We start from the raw sequence: 26,566 nt of genomic DNA on the forward strand, positions 1-26,566 counted from the left end.
TACACTTTCTAAGGAGGTTCGTGTTTTATTAAGTAAGACATTAGAATAAATAGATGTTTGTATATTTCACGACCTGTCAGTCGAGCAGCAGGGATGAAAAATACAAATCTTGCACGCCCCCGCCCCCTACGCCTCAGCACGCTCCGCCAAAAATGGGATCTATAAATAAGCAGACAAGGAGAGATATTTGTATATTGCAGTAGATTTTTAAAGGGATTTTTCTGCAGGATCAGGATGCTGGGCTGTGATTAAATATTGATTTTGTGTAATTAGTTTTCACGGGGACTATCCTCCTTGCTGATGGCTTAGAGATTTCAGAACCAGGGAAGAAATGCAACTGGGCGTGGAAATTATTACTTAGCAGAGTGATATGAGGAGGAGAGAAGGGGGAGGGGCGGAGGGCATTTGTGTAGCGAAGTAAACACAACACGGGGCAGGGACAAGCACGAAATATTGGCAGCACCGACCAGAGACAGGCATTGGAAATACCTTAATAATATCAAATACAAAATGGCGTTATGGATATGCAGGCAGAAAATACCCACATATTCAAGAGTATAGAAAATTACATGATATAAATATATATTTTTTTTTTGCACGTGAATGCACATTTAAACATACGCTTTTCCAGAGCTCGTGCCGTTTGCCCGAGTAAACCAGTACACACACCTCCCCCTTTACTGTCACCAGTTGAAGTCTACTGTCTAATCTCTTGCCATGTGATTTAACTGGTTTTGTTATAAGCCGCACTCGCTGTGCCCATGTTGTCCGGCCTTGTGCTTGGAGGTGCATGCACAGAAGCCCTTCCTTACACAACTGGGGAAACGGTGGCTTGTATAACTTCCCCAAATCTAGGGAGGTCCACGTCTAATTATCGGTAGTCCACGTCCATGGGGTTGTTTCTCATTATATGTAACAATGATTTTCTTCTTTAGTTCAAAGTCAGTTCAAGAGACGCATCTTTCTCGGGCTTTTGTGTCTGCGCCCCAGCTTGCTGGAGCCGTGTTTCTTTTGAATAGACACAGTGCCACCTAGTGTACGTTATGTGAACTCGACAAAAGTTCAGAAATGTTTAGGTGGGCGATTCAGGAACTAAAACAAGGACCTAATTGTTGTCGGAGCTTGCTGCGTTTTTTTTGTTTTAAACTTCTGTGCATTTGTATTTAGTTTCAAATTCATTATTCCCCAACCTCAAACAAAAAGGGAATAAAAAAACACACTATGTAAGCTGTTATTGCACCGAGGTCAAGATAACCAGTATCTGGGTTTCTATATACTATATGTATATATGCATATGTTTCTGCCGTCTCTGCTTTTCTCCACAGGGCAAGTCCGGGGGGTATCTGTGAACTGACCACACGCACCTCGTGGATGCGGCTAAATCTGGAGCTAGATGTGACGTAGTTCAAACTTCACGTGCTGCCATCGGAATTCGTGCGACCTGTGTCTACTGCGTGACATAAGGCAAGCGGTACCTACAAGGACTAACCTTCACGTGGACGTCCGTCATGCACGGGTAGTGTTTTTAAAACTCCTGTTATCTCGGTCAGTGACCACCTGGGGAGTTTGAGTGGAATGATGATCACGTAACATATCGAATTATATTCACTATTAAACCGACTTCATAGATTTTCACCGTGCGTCTGAGGCGTGTAGTTCTTTTTTAAGTCTTTCGCTTTACGCATAATATTAATGTATTGGTTGTCTGAAATGCGTCATAGATGCCAAGCTGTGCGTGCACGGCGGATCTTCCGTTCGTACAGAGCAGAGACTGAAGCGGAAATAGTGTACTGCACAGTTTAAAATATCCAACTTGTGACCGACTTCATATGTTTCTGCTCCCACGTCAGGCGCAGTTTATTTACTCCAATTAATACTCTGTATATGAAGAAAAACTTAATGCACGCGCTTTAGAGACGAAATATTTGTTGCAGCAGATTCTCGGTTTCTAAGAAGGATGTTTTCACCCCTTATAAGTCTATAAGTTGAACAAGACTATTTCAAATAAAAGGACAACCCTAAACTCTTTTAGATAGATGTATGGGCAAGAGGCGACTTTGTGGGTTGAAACGAGCCTTTTTTAACTTCTGAGTAGTGTTATACCAGCATACGACAACATCGGGTCCTTTACATGCATTCAAGAAAACCTTTTCGCAGCTCTGCCACACTCTGGACACCGTTAGACCTGACAATGTGCACGATGTAGCCTACATATATTCTTGACAGCTTGCCGTACACCCAGAACCCGCCCCGTGGCATTTAGTGACTGTACAATTATTATCAATATTGTTGAAAATGTCAATAATGGGATTTTCTACCTACATTGATATTGTGAGTTATTATTAGCCAGCTTATTTCACCCATTGCTTTGATTTCCGCAGTATGCCGCCAGGCTCGAACTTGTAACCTGCAGGTCCTCTGAATTAACTGACCGACCATACACAGAGGATTCCCAGGAAGGGACACCTCAACCCACGCCTGCTCTCCTGACTTCTCAAATCAAAATGGCTGCCATCAGTATGACTTCTGCTGACCCTTTCATTCATCATCACAGCGACCCCTAGCCACAGCACTGCAGAAGGGGCAGGACAGTCAGCGTCCAAAACGGAGTTATTGTGGGATGAGAGGAAGAAATAAATCAAAACCACAACCCAGCTATGTGCTCAACTAACAACACCGGCGAAATACAAATATTTACTTACCACAAAGCATCTAAACGTTGCTGGCCTCAACCCGTCTCTATAAATCAAAATGTATTAGGCGCAGACGTTCTGGGTTTGTAGACTGCAACCACAAATCCACCACAGAAGACGAAGATACTTTGTTATTTCGTGTGAGTGGTCTGGATTTACATTTATTAAAATACTGGGCTGAAAAGAAAAAGGAAGAACATTATATTATATATATATATATATATATATATATATATATATATATATATATATATATATATATATATATATATATATATATATATATATATATATATATATATATATTTGGTTATCCCCCACCCCCTCCCCATTCCTTCACACACACATAATGAAGAAGCGAGCTGAAGGCAGACAAGACCAAAAAAATCTTCCCCAGCTCGCAATCCATCAGCGGGGGTTCACGGAGAGTTAACGACAGCGCCAGGGTCGTGGTATATTCGATGACGTTCCTCATAATTCTCCGTGCTCTGTTTATGAAAGTGCCCATTAATGTCCCGCGAATAAATCCCCACGTTTAAACCTTAGCGTCGCAGGATAATTGAAAGCGGGAATTAAAACCGAAGTGTGCCTTTGAGTGTGTTCAATTATTAAATACTGTTCCGAACAAGGTGCTAATGTACGCCCAATGTCACGGGGTAATTAAAGGAGGAGCCGAAGGTCGCGAGACATTAAACAGCTCGGATCATAATCCTCTGAGGAAAAAAGGTCACCTTACCTTTGAGCTCGCTGGCTGAATGCCGCTGGTGAAGTTTTCCATGCTCGGAAACCCTAGCAGGAGTGAGACTCCGAAAAGGGAGACAGAAAAGAAAAGACAAAAGGTCATAGGTTGACCTCAGCCTTTCAAAGGGCTATTCTGCACTCTTATCAATGGGCTGACTATCAAGTATGCTTTTTTTTTTCTTTTCCAGTTTTGTTTTGTACAGCAGAGCTCATCATATAACACGGACATAGCCGCCCCCCACCCCTCGATTCAACCCCCGCCGGCCCCAGCTCGTGAGAGGCATTCCATGCCGCGTGAGAATGTGTTTCTGACAGGAAAGGGGCGCGCTGCGCCTCGCGCTGTCCGTCACTGGAAGCCGCATATCACGTTCCACAAAAAAATGTCAGCTTCGTGATGCGCGTCTTACCATTTCCAGCCAGACCTCCTACGAGAGGCTCCCGGGCCGCCGCCTCTGTCTTTTCCATAAATAATTGCCATCAAAGGTGTCTGTGCAGCGCACAGAAGCCGCAGCCGAGTACCGCTATGAAGCAGAACGAAGGCAAGTGTCCGGGACAGTCATTTTTAGATATTTTTTCTGTTTATGAGAACACCTGAGATCGCCGTGGAGACTATGGAAGACTTAGCAGCTGGCATTTACAACATGAAAGGTAAACTACCTGATTAAAAAATAAGAAACATTGGAGCGGAGTTTTCCTTCAGTAGGCGCCGATGTTGTGAGGGAGGGAAAGGGTTAACACCCTCCCAGAGCAAGTGATATTTCTTCCTCTGGCATGCATTTATTTATTAGTAGTTTTATATAGACTACACCAGCCCTAAAGGGCGAAGAAGTGATTTACATATAATCCGCTTATCAGGAGAACAGTACACGTAATATAGAAACCAAATGAATATATTTCCTGTAATGTGTTCAATGATTGCATTAAACATTTACACTAGGACTTATTTACAAATATAAATGTGTGTCTCCCTATTTCCGTGTGTCTGTGTCTTTGGTTGTATGTGTGCACGTCTCTATGTTTTTGTGCCTTCTTTGTGTGTGTTCAAGTATGTATACGTTTAGCTGTGGGTATATTTTTCTGTGTGTTGGTCTCTGTGTCCGTGGGCGTGTCCTGTGCGTATGTTCGGCTGTGTGTGTCTCTGTATTTATTTTCTACGTGTATAGTTGTCTTCTGGCAAAAGTGACCTGCTGTTTTCTTTCTCACTGATTTTTGTTGTTAATGCAGTTGGTTGATTGTGAACGACAGGACGGTCTGCTGCTTGACACACCACCAGAACGAGCAGTATTAGGGATCAACAAAGGGGTTTTACTGTTCATTCAGACTTTGAACACTTTTTACATGCACATTCATGCGTGTTTTCTTTATGTTGCGGGTTTGTAACCTTCTCACCACAGCTCCCAACCATGTCCATTTACCTCAGTCCTCGTTTACTCTTCCCACGCCTTTCTCAAAGCTTACAACTATTTCCCAAGTGCATGTGAGTGTTTAATATGTGACCACAAAAGATTAAAGTGATAACAAAAATTACTAATGGAGAGAGTAAGTAAGTATTTTATTTGCGTAATTAATTAAAATCATTGCAATTTGTACAGACAATAGTTGCGAATAAAAGAAAAAAAAGAAAAACTGTAAACACATAAAAGAAGGGGGAGGTAATTGTGGGGATTAAAGTAAACAATGGACATGCAGTACATGAATCAACCAACCAGATGTAGCACTGGGGCACCGAATCTGATAGCTTACAGGGAGATGATCTTATTCAAAAGAGGTGCATAGGATGACAAAAACACTGACCAGGGTACCTATTTAAAAGCAGCATTTTAATATTCCTTTTATCTAATGCTCTGGCACAGTTTTAATAAAGTGGGGAAGCCCGGATAGTGAAACTAGTTGCACAGATGATGCACTGCTTTCCTCTTGAATTAAGCCAAATGCCAGCCAATGGACTATGATGGTTAGAAGAAATAAGGCGTCGTAATGCAACGTTTGCCAAAGCCGCTCCAAAAGAAGCAGACAACCGTTGTTCTCTACTCCTAAGTACCCTGAACCTAAAATCACTTATTAGTTCTTCCTTCTTTTTCGATCACTGTCAGATAATGCTTCAGTAAAACTCCTTGCTAGAGAAATCAACATACTCTTGCGCAACCACACTGCACCCCTTATACCACACATGCACTGTGGCATACATCGCTGCCAACTATCTTACCCTCTTTCAACTATTTGTTAATCTATTTGCAAACATGATCCCTCCTTCCCATCTGGTGTCATCGAAAGCACTGCTCTTTTTGTAGAGCACTGTGTAAAAACATCTGTAACATGGAAGGTTAGAACACTGCCCTATTTCATAGATCTACCCATCCTTGCATGCTCAAACAAAAACAAAAAATCAACAAGTTAGTTTGGTAAGAATGCTCTGCCTGAATGCATGCAGGTTCATGCTAAATAAGTCCAGCCCATGCTTTGCGATAATCCTTTGTCGTAAATTTTCCCCATTTGTAAATGTATCCCTGATTGTGGTACCATGAACCGCTTCAGTAACAATATGCAGTGTTTCTGCGAGTCATGCTTCAGGCTTCAGAAAGTAAGTAAACCAGTGAACAGTGCACCTCAAAATAATTGTGTTCATTATACTCATTATACATACAAGGGCCTTTTTGTCAGAGCCCTGTGTCACTTTGCACTACTGAAACAGGTACATGCGCGACACAGGGCTCTGAATCAGATTTCTGAAGGCAAGCAAAGCCTCATAAATCTTGTATAAGGCAACACTGCGCTAATTGCTGCATCTATTTACTCTGCGCCTCGGAGGAGTTACATGGGCATTGCAATAGGTTTTACCACTATTCTCCTTTTTGATAAGTTTAAATAAACACCATCATTCTCCTCAACCTGAGTGCAGCGTTTGACATTGTGGATCATAAAACCCTGGCGCTCAGGATGAGTGAAGTTGGAATAAAGGATGGTGCTTTAAACTGATATCTTCATTTTTGGCAGAAAGGTCCTTCTAAATTTGGGACCCCACCAAGTTATTCTGACGTCCTCCCTCCTATTTGTGGTTTCTACAGGGCTCAGCATCGAGCCCCACACTTTTTAATATGTATCAGCATCCTCTGGCTGACATAGTGAGTGCCAATTCTTTCCTATGTGGACAACACCCAATTGGTGGGCTCCCTGTCTCAAGAAGCAGGTACACAACAACAGCTAATCCTGTGCTTGGAAAAAAGTGGCAAGCTGGATGGCAAAATGTTCACACCTCAAGCTAAATGGAGACAAAACAAAGTTGATGCTGCTAGGAAATAAACCAACACCACAATCAGGCATTGGATGACCGAAGAGCCTGGGTACCCGACTCACTCCTGCCTCCCCCATCTAGTCCTTAGGCATGTGGTTGGATAATTCTCTATCGATGAATGCCCAGCTAAAAAAACTTACAGCCACCTGTTTTGGCCTGATCAGAATCACACAGAAAATCCTAGATCTACTACCTACACAATCCAGGAGGTCAGTACATTCTTTCCCTCTGGACTTAGGGAACTCTTTCTATCTTGATTTCCCCCATAATACATCATCAGGAGACTTAAGGTGGTCTAGAACATGGCTGCAAGGATCATTTCAAAACTTCCTAAGTATGTCTCAGTAAACAATGCAATGTGCTCCCTGCACTAGTTACCAGTGGAGGATAAGTTCAAATTTAAGGCACTTTTTTGGCATACAGGGGTCAACCTCAAAGGGCCCCCTTTGATCCCGAACTTCTTTGTCCCCTACTCTCCCAGCCAAACCTTAAGGTCCTCCAAGGCACAGCTATTAAAAGTGCTGCAAATACAAAGGGGTAGACGGGGAGGCAGATCCTTTTCATACTCAATACAAAAGCTATGTAACTCAATGTCCCAGGAGCAGAGAAACAAAATTAATTAGCTAAGGTTTAGGGAATTGCAACAAAACCTGGCTATATCCCCACTAAGGCTAGCTGTTCTCTGTTCTTTCAGTTGTATGCTTCGCTGGTTCTCACTGAGCCCTGGGAGGCTTTTGGGTAGCTACACGCTGTATAAATCCGCGTAGCATAGCATATCAACACCCATGGAATTTGATGCCACCCTTGGATTTACAAAATCATGTAAACCTAGGGAAGCACCACATCCTTACATCTCCTGAGGCGAGGAGCTACAAGGAGAAATATCTTTATTTCGCCTAGCTTTTTCCTCTTTCTATGGGTGCTGCATTCTGCAGCACAGATAGAAAAAGGAAAACGCCTCTTAGGATTGTTTTTGTACAGGAAGGTGCTCCTTCCTGCACAAAAAAATTCTGCATGCAACAGAGGCATCCTTGCATCATGGTGCAAGGGTGCATACGTTGGCGCTAGGCTGCCGAAATGGCGCTAGTGCAGGGAGTAAGGACAGGAATGCACCATATTGCAGATTGTAGAGAATGCCGCTGCTAGGCGGATATGCAACATCCCTTACCGCCACTCAATAACTCCTCATCTGATGAAACTTCACTGGTTGCATGTGCCCTATCGCATCCAGTTTAAAGCCTTGGTCCTGGCTTTCAGGGCTTTAAATGGCCAGGGGCCGGCGTATCTCAGACGTAGGCTAAAGCCTGTTCACTCTGCCCGAGCTCTCAGATCTAATCACCTCCATCTTCTTCTCCCTCCCCGTTTTTGCCGTTCCAGGATGGGGGGCAGAGCACTTGCTGTTGTCACCGCTAAACTCTGGAATAACTTACCATTAAGTCTGCGGCTGACTAAAACTGAATCCTTGTTCAGGCGCAGCTTAAAGACCTGGCTGTTTTCCAACCTCTAGCCTACAAGATATCGATGTTGCTCTTTAGTCCATAGCGCCAGGACAACCCCCGTTGGGGGTAGCCACGCGCTTTATAAGCTTCTAAATAAATAAATAAAAATAAAATAAATAAATAAAGTGCATTCCTGACCATTAACTTTTTCGTAGGGCAGCGCAGCAAGACATGTTTTCCTGCTCTCTCCTTGCACTTGTACACTGAATGCAACCTAGTGCCAACACATGCACCCTTACACCACGGTGCAAGCATGTGTGTTGCACCCAGGATTGTTTTTGTGCAGGAAGGCGCACCTTCCTGCACAAAACAATCCTCTGCCACAGCCACCTTTCATTAAATCGATGCAGAATGTGAGAGAAGAGACTCTCGCTTCTGGGGGATAGGTAGGACCGTCGACAGAAGAGTTAGATGAATGGATCAGAGGAATGGTGTCTAGTACAATGAAACTGAGTATGGATGCAAGTAGATTGAAAGCAGATTTGGAAGAATTGATTCTAGGTACAATTAGTCCAGAGAGATTGAGTAAATATCAGGAATAAGAGTTGATATTTTTGTGTAAGAACATTACGATGAGAGCAAAGAGGTTGCATGAGTAGTTTGCTGAAGCTGCACAGGCATATGGAGTGGACATTGATAAAACAAAGGCTTTGAAAAATACATATGGATTGGATTTTAGTGACAAGGATTTGGGGAGTTTTAATGCTTCTGGTAAACAACTTCAGATAAAAGAGTTGATTAATACCTTGAAGAGATGTGGTGAATTGGAAGGTTGGAAAGGCAGATGGGCTAAAAACAAAGGAAGAAATGCTAGCAAATAAGGGTGCGACTGCGTCTCCTTTATTTCGTGTGAGAGAAACAGGGACAGACACAGTGACAGCTGAAATGATATATCCGACAAGAGAAGTTCCAGGTGGGTGATATGTCCACATTCCTTGGTCCATGCAGGACATATTGTCTTTTACAAATTAGTTTTCCAGATTGGAGAAAAAACTTGTTGAGTGGTATGAACTAACCCTCGCGTAGTTTGCGAAGTTTCCGCTACTAGTGCAGCAGTCATTTCGCGGTCCTCAACGTCAAGTTGGCGACCGCGAGCAAGCAAAATGACATCCCAGCGAGACTTTTTCCACGTTCGTGATCAGCAACATCAAGTTGCCGATCGCAAGCATGGAAAATAAACCTCCCGGCAAGATTCTCAACGCGGGGAGGCCAGGTTTCTTATTGCGAGTGGTCCCGTATGCTTGCGTTCCTCAACGTCAAGTTGGCGACCGCGAGCAAGCAAAATGACGTCCCAGCGAGACTTTTTCCTCGTTTGCGATCAGCAACATCAAGTTGCCGATCGCAATTGTGGAAAATAAACCTCCCGGCAAGATTCTCAACGCGGGGAGGGCAGGTTTCTTACTGCGAGTGGTCCCGTACGCTTGCGGTCCTCAACATCAAGTTGGCGAACGCGAGCAAGCAAAATGACATCCCAGCGAGACTTTTTCCTCGTTCGCGATCAGCAACATCAAGTTGCCGATCGCAAGTGTGGAAAATAAACCTCCCGGCAAGATTCTCAATGCGGGGAGGCAAGGTTTCTTATTGCGAGTGGTCGCGTATGCTCGGGACTGCTGGCGATGAGAAACTACCAGTCTGCGTTGAGAAAGCTGCAGCTCGAGTAAAAATCTACTCGAACAGCAGAAAACTACAGCACGCACTGTGCAAGATGCCATTTTCAATGATTGCACAGTGCCGGATGCTTGTCGGCACTGTGCAATCATTGAAAACAGCATCTTGCACAGTGCGAACAGGGTACTACGCAGTTTGCGTAGTGCGAAGTGCACTTCGCGTAGCTGCACGTAGCGCTACTTCGCGAACTACGCCCAGGGTCTCATGATACTGCTGTTGATGTTAATAAAGAAGAAGTGTTGAATGAAATACAGTTCAAGAGCAAGTACAGCAGAGAAAATAATCAAATAAAAGGAGTTATGAACTTGGCTCTAAAACTGGTGAAAGTGTGTAAGTTAAGAAAGCTAGAAAAGGAGATCTGTGGCCAAAAGGAGTGAAAAGACTGAAATACACTCTGAAAGAAAAATCACCAGACACAGTATTGGAAGTATCGAGCCAAACAGAACAAAGTGACTCAGAAGAAGATGTAGGGCCTGATTCACAGAACTAACTTAAGACAAAATCCTAAACTTACTACTTTTGGTATTCACAGAATACATTTAGTAATAGTAAAGTTAGAATTTTGTCTTTGTCTTAAGTCTGTCCTAAGTTTATCTTAAGTCTGTCTTAAGTCTGTTTTAAGTCTGTCCTAAGTTTGTCTTAAGTTTGTCTTAAGACTGTCTTAAGTCTGTCTTAAGTGTGTTTTAAGTCTGTCTTAAGTCAAACTTAAGACAAAATCCTAACTTTACTACCACTAAATGCCTTCTGTGAATACCAAAAGTAGTAGGACAGACTTAAGACAGACTTAAGACAGACTTAAGACTAATTTAAGACAGACTTAAGACAAACTTATGACAAACTTAGGACAGACTTAAGACTTAAGACAAAATCCTAACTTTACTACTACTAAATGCCTTCTGTGAATACCAAAAGTAGTAAGTTTAGGATTCTGTCATAAGTTAGTTCTGTGAATCAGGCCCATAGTTCGGGCAACAAAAAGATTGAGAGTTCCGAACAAGAAATACACAGCACCTGAATGGACATATGCGGTGTCTGAAGCAGCTGAGCACCGAGAAAGGTGTGGAGAAAACACCGTTACAGAATTGAATCACACAAATGGTTACAAGCTTCCCTAAATGAATAGTGTAAAAAACAATTGGGGTGCAGAAAGTTAACAGTTCACTCGAAGGAGTGTGGAAAATTAGAGCTGGAACTGAGTCAAAAGCTGTGAAGATATTAAATAAAAAGGGTGAAGCAAGAAGGCTTAAAAAGTGTTTGGATACAACATTATTTTTTGGGATTTTCTAAATTTTTAGTTTTTAGTAAACTTTTCTAGTATTGCTGATGCAAATACTACAGAGACTAGATATCAAAACCGAAGTTTTAAACGTTGATGTATTAATGCTTGCTTAATGTTGGTTTGGTTAACATTGATTACCTTACTTTATGTATCCTAATAGAAATACTAATACTAATACTGTGTAGAGTGAGAAAGTAGATGTGGATAATCTTAAAGAAAATTCACAAACTAACAAAGAAAAGATGATAGATGATAATGTTTATCACAGAGATAACTCGATTAATGACTTTTCGTTAAATGTTTTTACAAAATTGTTGTACTAGCATGTAGATACAATGGATGCGAGAGATTGTTATGTGTGCATGCAACTACCATTGCCTGTCTCTGAGAGAGTGAACTATCATCACTTACCTCTAACCTATGGAGTTTCTTGTAGTGTTTTAACCAGTCTGTTTTATAAGAGGGGTAGTCTATAATACTACTATTCAACCATGGATCTAGTGTTTTCTGAGATTCCAATTAGAAGGATTATGAATAGAGTGTATAGGGCTAGAAATGCAGAATTTATTAGTGAGTATTTCCATTCGACCAAAACAACTGATATAGTATATGCGCATAGAAATACCTTGACCTGCAGATTACATCAGGAGGAAATTGAATTTATTAATCTGGTAGAAGATAGAAGATAGAGTTTTAAGGAAAAGGCTGATGAGCAGAAGTCCCATGTACCTCCATGGGCTTTTAGAGAAGGTGATTACAAAAAGGGTGAGACATACTGATGGATTAAGTTTCCGCACGTAAAACTACTTGCTTGGACTCAACCCTCTCAAAATAATAAGTAATGTATTAACCAACATGTTTTGTCTTATTAACAATGCAAAGCACGACATTTCTAGTAAGCTGGGGAAGCTTGCATATGTGCTTTTATTAACCATAACTCGATTAACCTAAAATGGCTGCCTCAACGCAGTAACTTTTCTGCGCATGTGTCTGTCATACTCACGTGACATGACGTATTCTTAAGCTTAGTGGGAAATCTTTGCTTCTGCGCACTAGAACTAAAGATGGCTGCTCTATGTTTTCATGTGCTAACGCTTGCATTGCTGCTTTTACTAAGTTGTTTGTTCTGCCTAAACCTTAATGCTGCAGTTAAAATAAAGTAATGGGAATAGAGTAGAGATAAGTGGTATACAGTGCATTAATTTATTCTTTGTTCTAAAACTGTTTCTCTTTGACTTTGCTATTAGCTTGTGATTGGACCAATGAAGTACAATGTTGCTCCATCTTGAGTCCTGAAACTGAGCATGCGCCAAATTCACTCGAGTCTACAAACCATGGCATTGAACTCCTGCCAACTCCTGACTTGCTAGAAGATGCTTATGGGAACCCAACCTCTTGAACCTTCAAGAGGATGTTAAATTCTACATTGTATTTACTATTGGAACATTAATTGCCGAGTGGAATAAAAGTGCATGGGAAAATAAAATATTGGGCGGGAACATTGATCTGAATATTGAAGAGCATGACCTCATAACTGGTATGGTGTGATGACCTCTCCTCGCCTTTTGACCAATACAATTGAGGGAATACACACATTTGCAACATGGGGGGGGGGGGGTGGTACACTGCCCTGGAAAATGTAATAACTACGATAGGCTTATCTAGTTAGTTTGTCCGACTTGTCCGAATAGCTGACCTGTCACTGACCGAACGCACTCAATAGGCGATCAAAAGCCGAGGTGCTGGCGGCGCACTCTGTCAGAAGATTCGAGAGCAGAGGTGCTGGCGGGTCACTCTGTCAGAAGATTGGAGAGCAGAGGTGCTGGTGGAGCACTCTGTCAGAAGAATCAATAACCCAATCGGGGTTCTGGGGAGTAGTTCGATAACCCAATCGGGGTTCTTGAGGGAGAAGATTCGCTAACCCAATCGGGGTCCAACTGTTAGCTGCAGAGAGGGGTGTGACTCTGGCATTGCACTTTAGCTGTGGGTGCCGGTCCTGACCTGCGGTGGTCTTCTCCTGATCCAATTTGGTCCGTACTTATCCTGATTCTGGTCTGCACCTGTTCTATCCTGTTGTCACCTGCACTATCGAGGGTCCTGTCCTTTATCCCAGCCCGTGGCCAGGGTTGGTCTTCACACCATTCTAGGTAAATATAAAGTTGCATGGGTATGTCATTGTGCTGTTTCCCTTTTCTTATCCTTCCTATGTTTTAATGCTTAAAGAAAGTCTCATAATATTTTTGCATCATTTTGCTTTGATTCTATTCTTTATAATTGATCAAGCCCTGATTGATTTAGTATGGACTCTAACATTTAAGAAAATATTTAAATAAAGCATTTAAATCTTTCCCAAGTCTGTGGTTATTTTAATGAGTGCAAATGTTTATTTACTACCTATTTTCTTGCTAACTCCCTTGATCCCTTAGGACTCTAGGTACCGGTGACTAGGATTGGTAAGTCAAGGTATAGGTCCTAAAAGGTTACAATTAAATCACTGGTTAAGCGTAGGTTTACCTGTTCAAAGTGTGTATGTGTTTATGGGCCCAGGTGAGTATGGTAAAATCCTGAGCAGGTGAACCCGCACTCTATCATATACGCTACAACAACTTTACATTGGCATCATAGAGAGAAGCTTTGCTTACTTAGATTAAAAACGGACTTTAATAACTATTTAATTGGTTCTAGTGAATGTGATTATGTTTTCCTAATTACAGGAGGATGGGGAATAAGAGGAGGTACTGATCCTGTTTTCCCTGGAATCTATTATGTGTGTGGTAAGAATGCCTATTATAGGTTGCCTGCACATTGGTATGGGTGTTGTTATATGGGAATAGTTTTTCCTATGGTTTATCATTCAGACAAGAACCATGGAATCAATTAAAAGAAATGAACTGAAGGTTGACTGTGCTTAGGAGAGACTAGGTAAGCGTTTCTCCTCGGTGGGCAATTGTTTTCTACTTTTGGAAATAGCTTTTTAGGGAGGCTACTAACACCAATAATTGGCGTTGCTACCAGGATATTAATACTATTATTTATATATGTTTGACAAATGTAAGGAAGGAACGCTGGATGTTAAAAGGAGAGCAAGAAAAAGAAAAAGAGGAGAAATAGAATTAGAACACAGGAGAGGTAATTACTATGAAATAGTAACAGATATTGATGGAGTTATGTTGAAACAAAAAACGAACTATAGCTTTCTAAATGGTAAAATGGTGACAAATTGTATCTGTGGAATATTGGGTGATGGCTCAAAATCACCATCAAAGGGGGGGATTGATGGAGCAGGGTTTTTGCGAAATGAAACCTGCTCGGATTGAACCTCATAGAGAAAATAACGAATCATGTGACGTGCAAACTAAATGCGAAATGAGCTAACATGAGGGATAATGAACTTGTGCAAGCGCGAACTAATATGCTGACGTAGGCCACAAATGCTAATGACTAATAGAAAATAAAAGGACTATCGCTGCTTGTTTATTTTATAATAATTTACGTTGGAAATAACATTATTTCGGGGAGTGCATGGGTATAAATGAGAAATGTGCAACACATAGGGTGGGTGCGTTTATGGTATAGCATTATAAGTGGTTAATAATAATTGTGTTTGTTTTTCGTAGAAGTATGATTTTCTGCCCTGCAGAAAAGGCCAGAGAATCATTTTAGAATATAAATGCTTGTGTAAACTGTGCAAGAAAGGGTAATCAGAGACTGTTCGTCCTTCACAGGTCCTGTGTGCCTGCCAAAGTTTGCGTGGAGAAACAAATTAATCTTCGAAGCCGGAATACTTCCTTAAACATTTCCTTAAAGAGCGGCGCAATTGAACAATCGAGGCACAACATTTCTTACATCACCGAGATGGAGGAAATGTGTATATGAAGGTAGCTCGAATTTGTATTTCCTCAGCTGGAAGTTGATAAAATGAATGCAATGGACAATAGACTATTTTGCAGAGTTTTCATGATGAGAGTGGTGGGATAGTACACCCCCTTCCTAAACCAATAGAATGAAGAAAAATTGTGTGTTATGATACATTGTGGATTGGTCTTTCTTGGGATTTAGAGTATAACTTATGAACCTAGTGGGTGGGGGTTGGTTGCGTGATTTCCCACTTTGCGAGAGGGGAGGACTGCTTTGCTGTCTTCTATTCCTATTTGGGCTGCCTATTCCTGTTTGCTGAATCCTGACTTATTCTTTGCTCTTCAACTCTTCTTGAGGGGCCTTGCTGCTCTCATAGCCAGAGAGTAGTTTTCCTAATTTCCTTTGTGGGTTAGTAGTATATCTGAATTTGCATAATCATTTTGCAAATGTCTTTTGTCTCTAATCTTTTGTCTCTACACCTATCCACTCACTCAGTGCATCAATTATGAGATGTTCTTTGTCATTTCTCATTTATTGTTCCTTGTATGGTGATTAATGATTTGAGCTGTATTGTATTTGATGAGCAATCACATTATTTTAGATAAAGAATTATTAATTCATAAGTGAGTATATCATTATTTTAGAATTGGTTTATGATGAGCATGCAACAGTATTATTCTAGATCCAAATATTAGTTTGCCAAACCCTGATTACATAAATAAAGATAATGCAAGGATGATAAGGTAATAGAAATTGGTAAGTTTGGTATTCACTCACCCAGCGTGAAAGGACTTGTATGGTAGTGAATTGGGCCCAGGTAAGGGGAATTTGTTAGTCCCAGATTGCTGGATCATACAAGGAATGATCATGGCTGAGAGTGAGTGAAATCAGTCTGTGCTAAAGAGTTAGGGCCTCCATTAAAGCTTATGACGCATAAACGATGAGCGCGTCTGGTTATCAAGCCATTTGAAAACAATAAATCCAATCAAGACAGTTTTCATGGTCACTGATGTATGAGCTTTACACGTAGGATGACAGAACAATACTGTGGGAATTACTGGGCATGCTCAGCACAGACGAATATTTGTTTCTGCGTTGTCTCAGCCCAGTGATTCCCACTTTTTACTACCTTCCCAAGGTGCACAAAGACATATTCAATCCACCGGGAAGGCCCATAGTTGCTTCCAACGGCAGCCTCACTGAAAATCTCTCCATTTATGTGGACTCGTTCCTCTCTCCATTGGTCATGTCACTGCCCTCTTATCTTAGAGACACTAAGCATTTTTTGACTCTTATGGACAATATTGTTTGGAAAGATACTTACTGCATGATGGTACTAGACATTGCCAGTCTATACACATGTATAGTACATGACGATGGTTTGAGATCGATGGCTAGTTTTCTGGATAAACGTCCTATACGTTATTATGAACACAATAAGATGTTGCTTGATTTTATGAATTTCAGTTTGAAAAATAACATCTTTCTTTTCAGCAAACAGCTTTACAGGCAGATCTCCGGAGTTGCCATGGGAGCTTGCTCTGCTCCTAGTTTTGCCAACCTCTTTGTAGGTTGGTGGGAGGAGCAGGCTCCCTGGAAAATAACCAATCCAGAGTGGAACAACAGCATTATAGGGTGGCATCGTTATATTGATGATTTGTTTATCATCCTTGATAGCCCCATAGAAACTGCTAATGTGTTCATAGACGTACTCAACAATAATGACATGAATTTAAAATTCACAGGTCATATAAGTAGGACTTCAGTCAACTACCTTGATCTCACAGTATACATAGATGACAAGGGAATGGTGCAAACTAAATTATTCAGGAAAGAGACGGCAGGAAACTCCACCCTCTTTGCCACAAGCAGCCACCCACGCCAATTGGTTGAAAGTATCCCTTATGGCGAACTTTTGAGGCTCAGGCGCAATAATTCCAACCCTGATGATTTTAAGAAGGCAGCGGAGGCTAGTCTTCAAAGATTCAGGATAAGGGGTTACAGTGAGAAAGTGCTAACTAGGGCTCTTGACAGAGCTAACAAGATGCAGAGGAAAGCTTTGTTAGAACCTAAGAAAACTGTCAAATCAAACAATGGGGCATTCCGCCTCATTACCACTTTTTCCCGTAATGCTGGGCAAGTTAAAAAGATACTCAAAAAGAACTGGAATATTCTAATGTCCGATAACATCATTAAAGCTGACTTGCCCAGTAATCCCCTTGTGACCTTCAGGAAGGCTAGATCACTCAGAGACCAGTTGGTCTCTAGTCACTATACTGCTCCTGACAATACACCCAAACTTCCAGCACTGAATGGCTTCTATCCTTGTGGTCGGTGCAAGGCCTGCAAACACAGCAAGCGGACGCTTGCTTTCAAAGTTCCAGGTCTTCCCACACCGAAAAAGATCACTAAATTCCATACGTGCTCAACAGCATACGTCATCTATTGTCTCACTTGCCCTTGCGGCTTAAACTATATCGGTAGTACCACCAATGCGGTTAAATTGAGAATATTAGAGCACATGCGTGCCATTGCCAAAAAAGATGTCACCTACCCCGTAGCGAGGCACTTCGAAAAGAAACACAATAGTAACAGGGATCTGTTATCATATATCTGTCTCGATAGTGTAGCAGCTAACATCAGGGGTGGCGACCGCCTTCTTAAACTCAGAAGGCTAGAGTCCAGATACATAATTGATTTGCAGAGCAAACACCCGAATGGCCTCAATATGCATGAAGAACTTTCAGTTCATTTGGGTTAATTCTCATGTATCTATGATGGACGTCAATGTTGGCATAAGCACTGTATTCTTGATTGGTATCTTTTCATGTCCACACATGTATTTAGTACTTCTGGTTTTAGGATATTTTGATCGTAATTTTTGTGTTTATAATTAGTCCTCACATCCCATGTTATTATGAATTCCCACGTACAGGTGCAGTACTTAGCCCATGCAGGGCATTATCCATGATTGCCATTTCAGCAACGTTATTATGGGTGCGTTTACACATGTTTACAGGAGTTTTGTCTCTGAAAGCCTTTGGATCAGGAGTATCTTTACCCGCGTTTTCGCATACCATAATCATGTATCCATATGTGTTCACATGGCTTTTAACACCGCTAAGTGTTTGATTTACTTTGTCTGCACCTTAATATGTAGTATTGTTCACCTGTTCGTTGGCATGCCCATTCGGGGCGTTTATGTGAAAGAAGGACTATTGGACTACTGGTGCCCATCATGGGCGTGATAACTCATGCAGTCCCTAGACCATTTACTGTGGGACATGCATAAAAGTTTCTTATGTGTACATATATCTTGGATATGTTCAATCAATGAATGTGATACATCAGTATTTTATTCCACCATCTCAAGATGGCCGATCCATTAGTAACCTTGTATATAGTCCTTTTTTGCTTTCTACTGTAATAGCGGAAGTAAGATATCTGATTTAAATGAGTTGAGCGCCTCCGCTCTTTGCATATCTTGACGAAGCCCTCTGGCGAAACGCGTCGTATGCTGTAAAGTTCCCAAATAAAATCTACGTGGAACTACCCCCTGTGTGTGCTGCTTTCCTTACGAACAGTCGGTTCGTGGATGTTTGAAGCTGTGTTAAATACAACGGGTACACCCCCGTTTGGCGTGCACCCGCTCACATGTGCAACCGGCTGGTGTTTTTGAGCCTTGTATATATATATATATATATATATATATATATATATATATATATATATATATATATATATATATATATATATATATATATATATATATATATATATATATATATATATATATATATATATATATATATATATATATATATATATGTATAGATATATATATATATATATATATATATATATATATATATATATATATGTATAGATATATATATATATATATATTTATATATATATATCCAGCAATAGCGCAGGTACCCATTTAGGGAAAAGCCACACACGAAATGAATGCAAAACCTCCTTTATTTCAAGAGCTTACTAGGCGGCTTCCAGCACCAGCATGATTCACCAAAGGCTGCCATACGAGTTTCGAGAGGCCACGCTCTCTTCATCAGTGGCAAAAGTTCATCAATGGCTTGGGCGTGCCCCTTAAGTATTCAGTCCCCGCCCCCTAGGCGTGTTAGGTCACAGAGGCATTTCTGGGATATGTAGTCCTGAAAAATTCAAGTGGAGCATTCCAGCTTACATCGGTAAAAAAAACTTAAATCACAGTGGATTGCAAAAGATACTAGCGCCGTCCACCAGCCCTGCTTTTCAGTTGTTGAAGGAGTGGCCGTGGTCCTCCCCTGCAGAGTCCCAAAGCCTTTGTGTACTTGTTGTCCTCAGTGGGTGTCAGCAATGGTTCTGCGAGCAGCAGGCTTCATCCCCACGACCGGACGGCCGTTAAAACATCCAGCAATAGCGCAGGTACCCATTTAGGGAGAAGCCACACACGAAATGGATGCAAAATCTCCTTTATTTCAACAGCTTGCTAGCCGACTTCCAGCACCAGCATGATTCACCAAAGGCTGCCAGTAGAGCTCAGTAGAGCCCGTTTTTGTTCAGAGGTTTTGTTTTAACAGTTTCCCTTCCTTTGTCTGTGATTTACCCTAGGATCTTCTACTTACTTTGCATTGTGAGTATGTTTACTAATCATCCTTTTACACGCACAGCGGTGTGGGCTAAGGTCTCTATCCCTACCTTCCTTTTTTAATGCACTAGAGTTTCTGCCATGTATAACCTGAACCCTTGTACATCTTGTTAGAGAGAAAAATTGATACCATGTTTTATCTCAGTTCCAGGCCCCCGACGAAGAGCTTGTTAAGCTCGAAATGCATTGGGCACAAGAAGATGCACCAAAATGACTGTTTGTTTCTAAATGCATTTTTGAATATATGCCAAATTTTGTTTCTGAATGTTTAAATGAATCTTATAATTTCATGAAGTAAAAACTTGAATATTATTGTTCAAATATTGATGTTGATGTATTCAATTGAAAAGTGTTAAGTTTGTAGTGTTGTTCATAATATTTGAACCACAAATAGCAACAGTGCTACGAGGTTGAGTGTGTTCCACGCTCAAGTTAGGACTTTCATTAAGGCACGGTCAGGACAAACGTGCTACCTCTGTTGCACGCTTCGAAAAAAAATTCTTAGTTCAATTAAAAGTAGTAATAACGCAGTTAATCACAAGGAGTGCTCCTCCCACCCACCCATTTCCTCCCCTGCAGAGTCCCAAAGCCTTTGTGTACTTGTTGTCCTCAGTGGGTGTCAGCAATGGTTTTGCGAGCAGCAGGCTTCATCTACACGACCGGGACGGCCGTTAAAACATCCAGCAATAACGCAGGTACCCATTTAGGGAGAAACCACACACGAAATGGATGCAAAACCCCTTTATTTCAACAGCTTGCTAGCCGGCTTCCAGCACCAGCATGATTCACCAAAGGCTGCCATACGCGTTTCGAGAGGCCACGCTCTCTTCATCAGTGGCAAAAGTTCATTGATGGCTTTGGTGTGCCCCTTAAGTATTCAGTTCCCGCCCCCTAGGAGTGCTAGGTCACAGAGGCATTTCTGGGATTTGTAGTCCTGAAAAATTCAAGTGGAGCATTCCAGCTTACATCGGTGAAAAAATTAAATCACAGTGGATTGCAAAAGATACTAGCGCCATCCGCCAGCCCTGCTTTTCAGTTGTTGAAGGAGTGGCCGTGGTCCTCCCCTGCAGAGTCCCAAAACCTTTGTGTACTTGTTGTCCTCAGTGGGTGTCAACAATGGTTCTGCGAGCAGCAGGCTTCATCCCCACGACCGGGACGGCCGTTAAAACATCCAGCAATAGTGCAGGTACCCATTTAGGGAGAAGCCACACACGAAATGGATGCAAAACCTCCTTTATTTCAACAGCTTGCTAGCCGGCTTCCAGCACCAGCATGATTCACCAAAGGCTACCATAGCCGTTTCGAGAGACAACGCTCTCTTCATTAGTGGCAAAAGTTCATCGATGGCTTGGGTGTGCCCCTTAAGTATTCAGTCCCCGCCCCCTAGGCGTGTTAGGTCACAGAGGCATTTCTGGGATTTGTAGTCCTGAAAAATTCAAGTGGAGCATTCCAGCTTACATCGGTGAAAAAATTAAATCACAGTGGATTGCAAAAGATACTAGCGCCGTCCGCCAGCCCTGCTTTTCAGTTGTGGAAGGAGTGGCCGTGGTCCTCCCCTGCAGAGTCCCAAAGCCTTTGTGTACTTGTTGTCCTCAGTGGGTGTCAACAATGGTTCTGCAAGCAGCAGGCTTTATCCCCACGACCGGGACGGCCGTTAAAACATCCAGCAATAGCGCAGGTACCCATTTAGGGAGAAGCCATACAGGAAATGGATGCAAAACCTCCTTTATTTCAACAGCTTGCTAGCCGGCTTCCAGCACCAGCATGATTCACCAAAGGCTGCCATACGCGTTTCGAGAGGCCACGCTCTCTTCATCAGTGGCAAAAGTTCATCAATGGCTTGGGTGTGCCCCTTAAGTATTCAGTCCCCGCCTCCTAGGCGTGTTAGGTCACAGAGGCATTTCTGGGATTTGTAGTCCTGAAAAATTCAAGTGGAGCATTCCAGCTTACATCGGTGAAAAAATTAAATCACAGTGGATTGTAAAAGATACTAGCGCAGTCCGCCAGCCCTGCACCACCCCCTTTTGTACCACTTAGTTCGCGATAAGTTGGCAGGGTATGCTCAGACGTGAGTCCCTTTCTCACTTTCCCACTGGATTTAAGCAAGCCTGGCTGAAGACGGGTGCAATGCCAGAAACCGGTCCTAGGAAGCTTGTTTCCGGTCCAAGGAAGGCATGGCTTGGCAGTTCGGGCTGGACTGTTCCCATGAGGCACAGGGTCAGACTGATTTGCATATGGCCATGTCTGAACTGGGGTGGCAGAGTGGGCTAAAGAACGGTGATGGATTAAACCCAGATCTGTTGACTGGGTGTGAGTGTTTGATTGGTTCAGATTCTCCGTCCATCACCTCCCCTTTTTGTACCGCCTTGTTCGCCATAAGTTGGCAGGGTATGCTCAGACGTGAGTCCCTTGCTCACTTTGCAACTGGATTCAAGCAAGCCTGGCTGAAGACGGCTGCAATGCAAGAAACCGGTCCTAGGAAGCTTATTTCCGGTCCAGGGAAGGCATGGCTTGGCAGTTCGGACTGGACTGTTCCCATGAGGCACAGGGTCAGACTGATTTGCATATGGCCATGTCTGAACTGGGGTGGCAGAGTGGGCTAAAGAACGGTGATGGATTAAACCCAGATCTGTTGACTGGGTGTGAGTGTTTGATTGATTCAGATTCTCCGTCCATCACCTCCCCTTTTTGTACCGCTTTGTTCGCCAAAAGTTGGCAGGGTATGCTCAGACGTGAGTCCCCTGCTCACTTTGCCACTGGATTCAAGCAAGCCTGGCTGAAGACGGCTGCAATGCCAGAAACCGGTCCTAGGAAGCTTATTTCCGTTCCAGGGAAGGCATGGCTTGGCAGTTCGGGCTGAACTGTTCCCATGAGGCACAGGGTCAGACTGATTTGCATATGGCCATGACTGAACTGGGGTGGCAGAGTGGGCTAAAGAACGGTGATGGATTAAACCCAGATCTGTGGACTGGGTGTGAGTGTTTGATTGGTTCAGATTCTCCGTCCATCACCACCCCCTTTTGTACCGCTAGTGGGCTTGCAGCACTGATTGTGCCACCCACACAAGCTGCCCTTCAAAGAGGTCTCAGACCTGCCACTACTGCCATGTCGATCTGGCAAGTTCACCCACTTTCCAGGCCCTAACCTTCTCTTTTATTACATGTCAGTCACCCCTAAGGTAGGCCCAACAGTACACCTGTGAGTAGGGTACATTGTATGTGAAAGGTAGTACATGTACTGGTGTGTGTGACATGTCCTGTTAGTGAAATACAGTGTATTTAGTTTTTCACTATGGAAAGGCTATTTGTGCCATAGGATAGAATAGGAGTTTATTTATAACATCGTATAAATATAACTTCCCATTGAGACGAGGTAGAAAGATGGATTTAGTGTGCCTCAACGTAGAATTTAAAAATGCATATTATTTTTATATTATGTGTTTGAAAATGCCCCTTTTAGAAAGTGGGTATTTTCTTTTTCAGCCATCCCATGTGCCTCTGCTGGTTTGTGGATTGACTGGCTTTGGAGTGACAGGGGCTGGGTTGTGCATTCACTGTAGACATCCACTGGACCTGGGCTGCATTTAGAGTAGGGGGAGGAGATTTCCTTTCACCTGAATGGGCCTGGTCTGCCTTACACAATGCTGTCTCCACCTCCTGCCAGGAAGCTGGACCAGGGATGACATAACTAGTTTTGACTGAGCACAGAGCCTCTCTGCCACAAGAGAACACATTAAATTGAGTATAAATATTGGAGCCCAGACCCCAGAACTTTAGAATACATCTGGACTCAGGAGGAACCTCTGCCAAGGAAAAGAGCTGGGAACGCGGAAGGAGAAGAACTGCCCCTTTGCTGTGTGCTGTCTGGGGATGGCCTGCAGTGGCTGTTTCTGCCAAGGAGAGGACAAAGACATTGCTGTGTGCTGTGTATCCTGTTTGAAGAGGATCTCCAAGGGCTTGAAGGAGATCTTGCCTCCTGTTCTGAAGTCTCAGGAACACAAGGGCTTCCCCACCAGCCCCCCTGAACTCCCTTGCTAGAAGTTCTGACTTGCCAAGAGGTGCATGTTCCTGTATTGGGCCTCTGGAGGATGTTCCTGCTGCTGGGAACTGAGAAAAGAAAAGCAACTAATGAAGTGTGATGCATCCACATCCGTTCCTGATGCAACAACGCAGTGCGGGAAGAATTTCATCACATCGCTGCCATGCCGCTGATGAAACTGACGCAGCGCTTGTCTGCGGCTTGGATAAATCGCTGCACGCCGAGTCACATGCACCTATCTCTGAAGTCCGAGTTCACTGCACCAATTCTGACTCATGTCCTGTTGTGCGACTGCAAGAACCAATGCATCGGGGTACCAAGGCTGGAGAGATTGATGCAATGCTGTTGCTGCTGCATCGAGAGCAGACTGTGAATACGTTTATAACCTTGTTTCTATAAGACACTTGTGGATCTTTCATATGACATGCAGAATATTTTATGTCTCATGTAGAATGTACTGTGGTTCCCCAGGGAGGAGCAGTTGGAGTGTTGATTTCGTCAGCCCAGCTGTTCTTTGCTGTGGGTTCCTGTGTCTACACTTCTGCTGATTAAATACTTTGTTACCTGAGCTTCTGTTCCCACTGTGATTCTTTCTCCACCCCATGATACATTTTGATACTAGGAGTGCGGTGGATTGCATCAGCTGTTTGACTTCTCGATGTTGCAACAAAGTCTTAAAGGAGAAATTCTGTTTGCAAGTTTACCCGAAGGTGGGTCACCTAACTTTTTGCGCGGCAGTATGTCCCGGTGAATTATTCCATGCCGTTGCTCCACTCGAGCCTCCCTACATTTGAATCCCCTGCCTGCCTATCTCATTCTGAGTAATCCAACTGCCGCCCTTTTTACAGAGAGCAGGCAAGCCAGATATTAAGTGGTCAGAGTGGCTATGTAATTTTGAAAACTACTTAACAGCAATTGATGCTGATGGTGTTTCGCCCTCCAGGAAGATGGCTTTACTAATAAACCATTTGGGGCTTGCTGGGCAAAGAGTTTTTGATAATCTTCCTCGTTTTCCTGCTCCATTATCCAAAGACACTCCCTGGAAAGTCAACTTGGAAGCCAAGGAACGTATGAAAAAACAATATTCTGATTCCTTTAGTGTGCTCTTAGAGAGATTCAAGTTTGCCATGTACAAACAATCTTCTGAGGAATTAGTAGAAGACTATATTACCACATTGAGAGTTTTAGCAGAGAAATGTGAATTTGGGGCTAATGTAGACATCTACATTCGGGATCAGTTTGTGTTTTATTTTTTTTTTTTAAATACAAGAGCCTTTATTGACCACTTGCAATCCCAGTTTGATAGAAAAAATAGAAATTGCTAAGAGTATTGAAATGTCAATAGTGACCTCTAAGGTGCTGTCAAACCATGCATCACAGGTCTCTGTAAATGCTATGTCTGATCAAAGTATTGTTTGTGCAATTAGTTCAAAGCAACCTGGTGGAAAAAAGTATAATAAAAAATCAACCTGATCGAGGACAATTGGTCTATTTCCATTGTGATTCAAGAAATCATATAGGCAACAACCCTAATTGCCAATGGCAAGAAGTACATGCATTGCCGTAAAATTGGGCACTTTGAAGGTGTATGTAGGGGAACATCCACTGAGACTACACGTTTCAATAGAATCAAAGTTTCTAATATAAACTTGGACAATCATGAGTGTGACATACAAGAATGCAGTGGTAAATTTGATAGTAGTAATCTGGATGGTAGACCTTCCAGATTCTGGTGGTTGGCCACAGAGGAAAATTAAAGGGCCACTGGTGGATACCATCATTGATGGAAAATCTATTGTTGTAATGGGTGATTCTGGAGAGCCAGTTAGCATACTTGCAGATCACACCTTTTACAGATTCTGGTCTGAAGAAGTATGCCCTTTGGCACCTGATACCATTCCTAAGGCTTTCGGGGAACAAGACATACATTTGTTAGGTTTCTTTTGGAGTGATGTGGAGAGTCTGGACAGGTCTGTAAGAACAAAGGTATATGTGGTAGGAAATGGGAGAGATATCATAGGTTGGAAGGATCTTGCACTACTGGGTATTATTCAATGCCCAGGCAAGATCATCAAATTACTTTAGGGGCAATTCCGACGAAAATTATTTATTTGGATAAAGAGAAAGATGTAGTGGACAGCTTTGTACGATCTTAGCCAGACGTTTTTAAGGATGCAGTTGCAAAAGTAAAAGGTTTTGAGCATGGCATAAAACTCAAGAAGAATGCTGTGCCAATTGTATATAAAGTTAGGCCTGTTCCTCTCAGCATAAGGAAAGATCTTAAATTGATGTTATCAAAATTGCAATCTGAAGGGATCATTGCAGCCATTGATTCCTCAGAATGGATTTCTCCAGTCGTTTTAACCAAGAAAAATCTGGGGATCTCAGATTATGTGTGGATTTGAGGTCCCTTAATCAAAACATATTAGTTGATTGCCACCCTCTTCCACACATCCAAGAGATGATTGCTAACATTGGGAGATCTAATTATTTTTTCACGAGTGACTTGCATTCCGCATACCATCCGATCCAACTTTCAGAAGAGTCTCATACACTCACTGCACTTGTGAAACCTTTTGGAGCCTTCAAGTATTTGAGGTTACCATTTGGACTAACATCCACGGCGAGTGTTTTCCAAAAATTAATGGATAGTTTGTTTGGGGAAATTCCGCATGTGCAGGCATTCCAAGACGATATTTTGATTTTCACAGAGACCAGAGATGAACACATGCAAGTCTTACACAAAGTTTTAGGAGTTTTACAAAAAAAAGTGATGACTGTGAAACAGGGTAAATGTAAACTTCTAGTAAATGAAGTGGAATATTTGGAACACCTCATTTTAGACAA

This window comes from Lissotriton vulgaris, chromosome 11, assembly GCF_964263255.1.
Source record: "Lissotriton vulgaris chromosome 11, aLisVul1.2, whole genome shotgun sequence".
In the NCBI taxonomy this organism is placed as follows: domain Eukaryota; kingdom Metazoa; phylum Chordata; class Amphibia; order Caudata; family Salamandridae; genus Lissotriton; species Lissotriton vulgaris.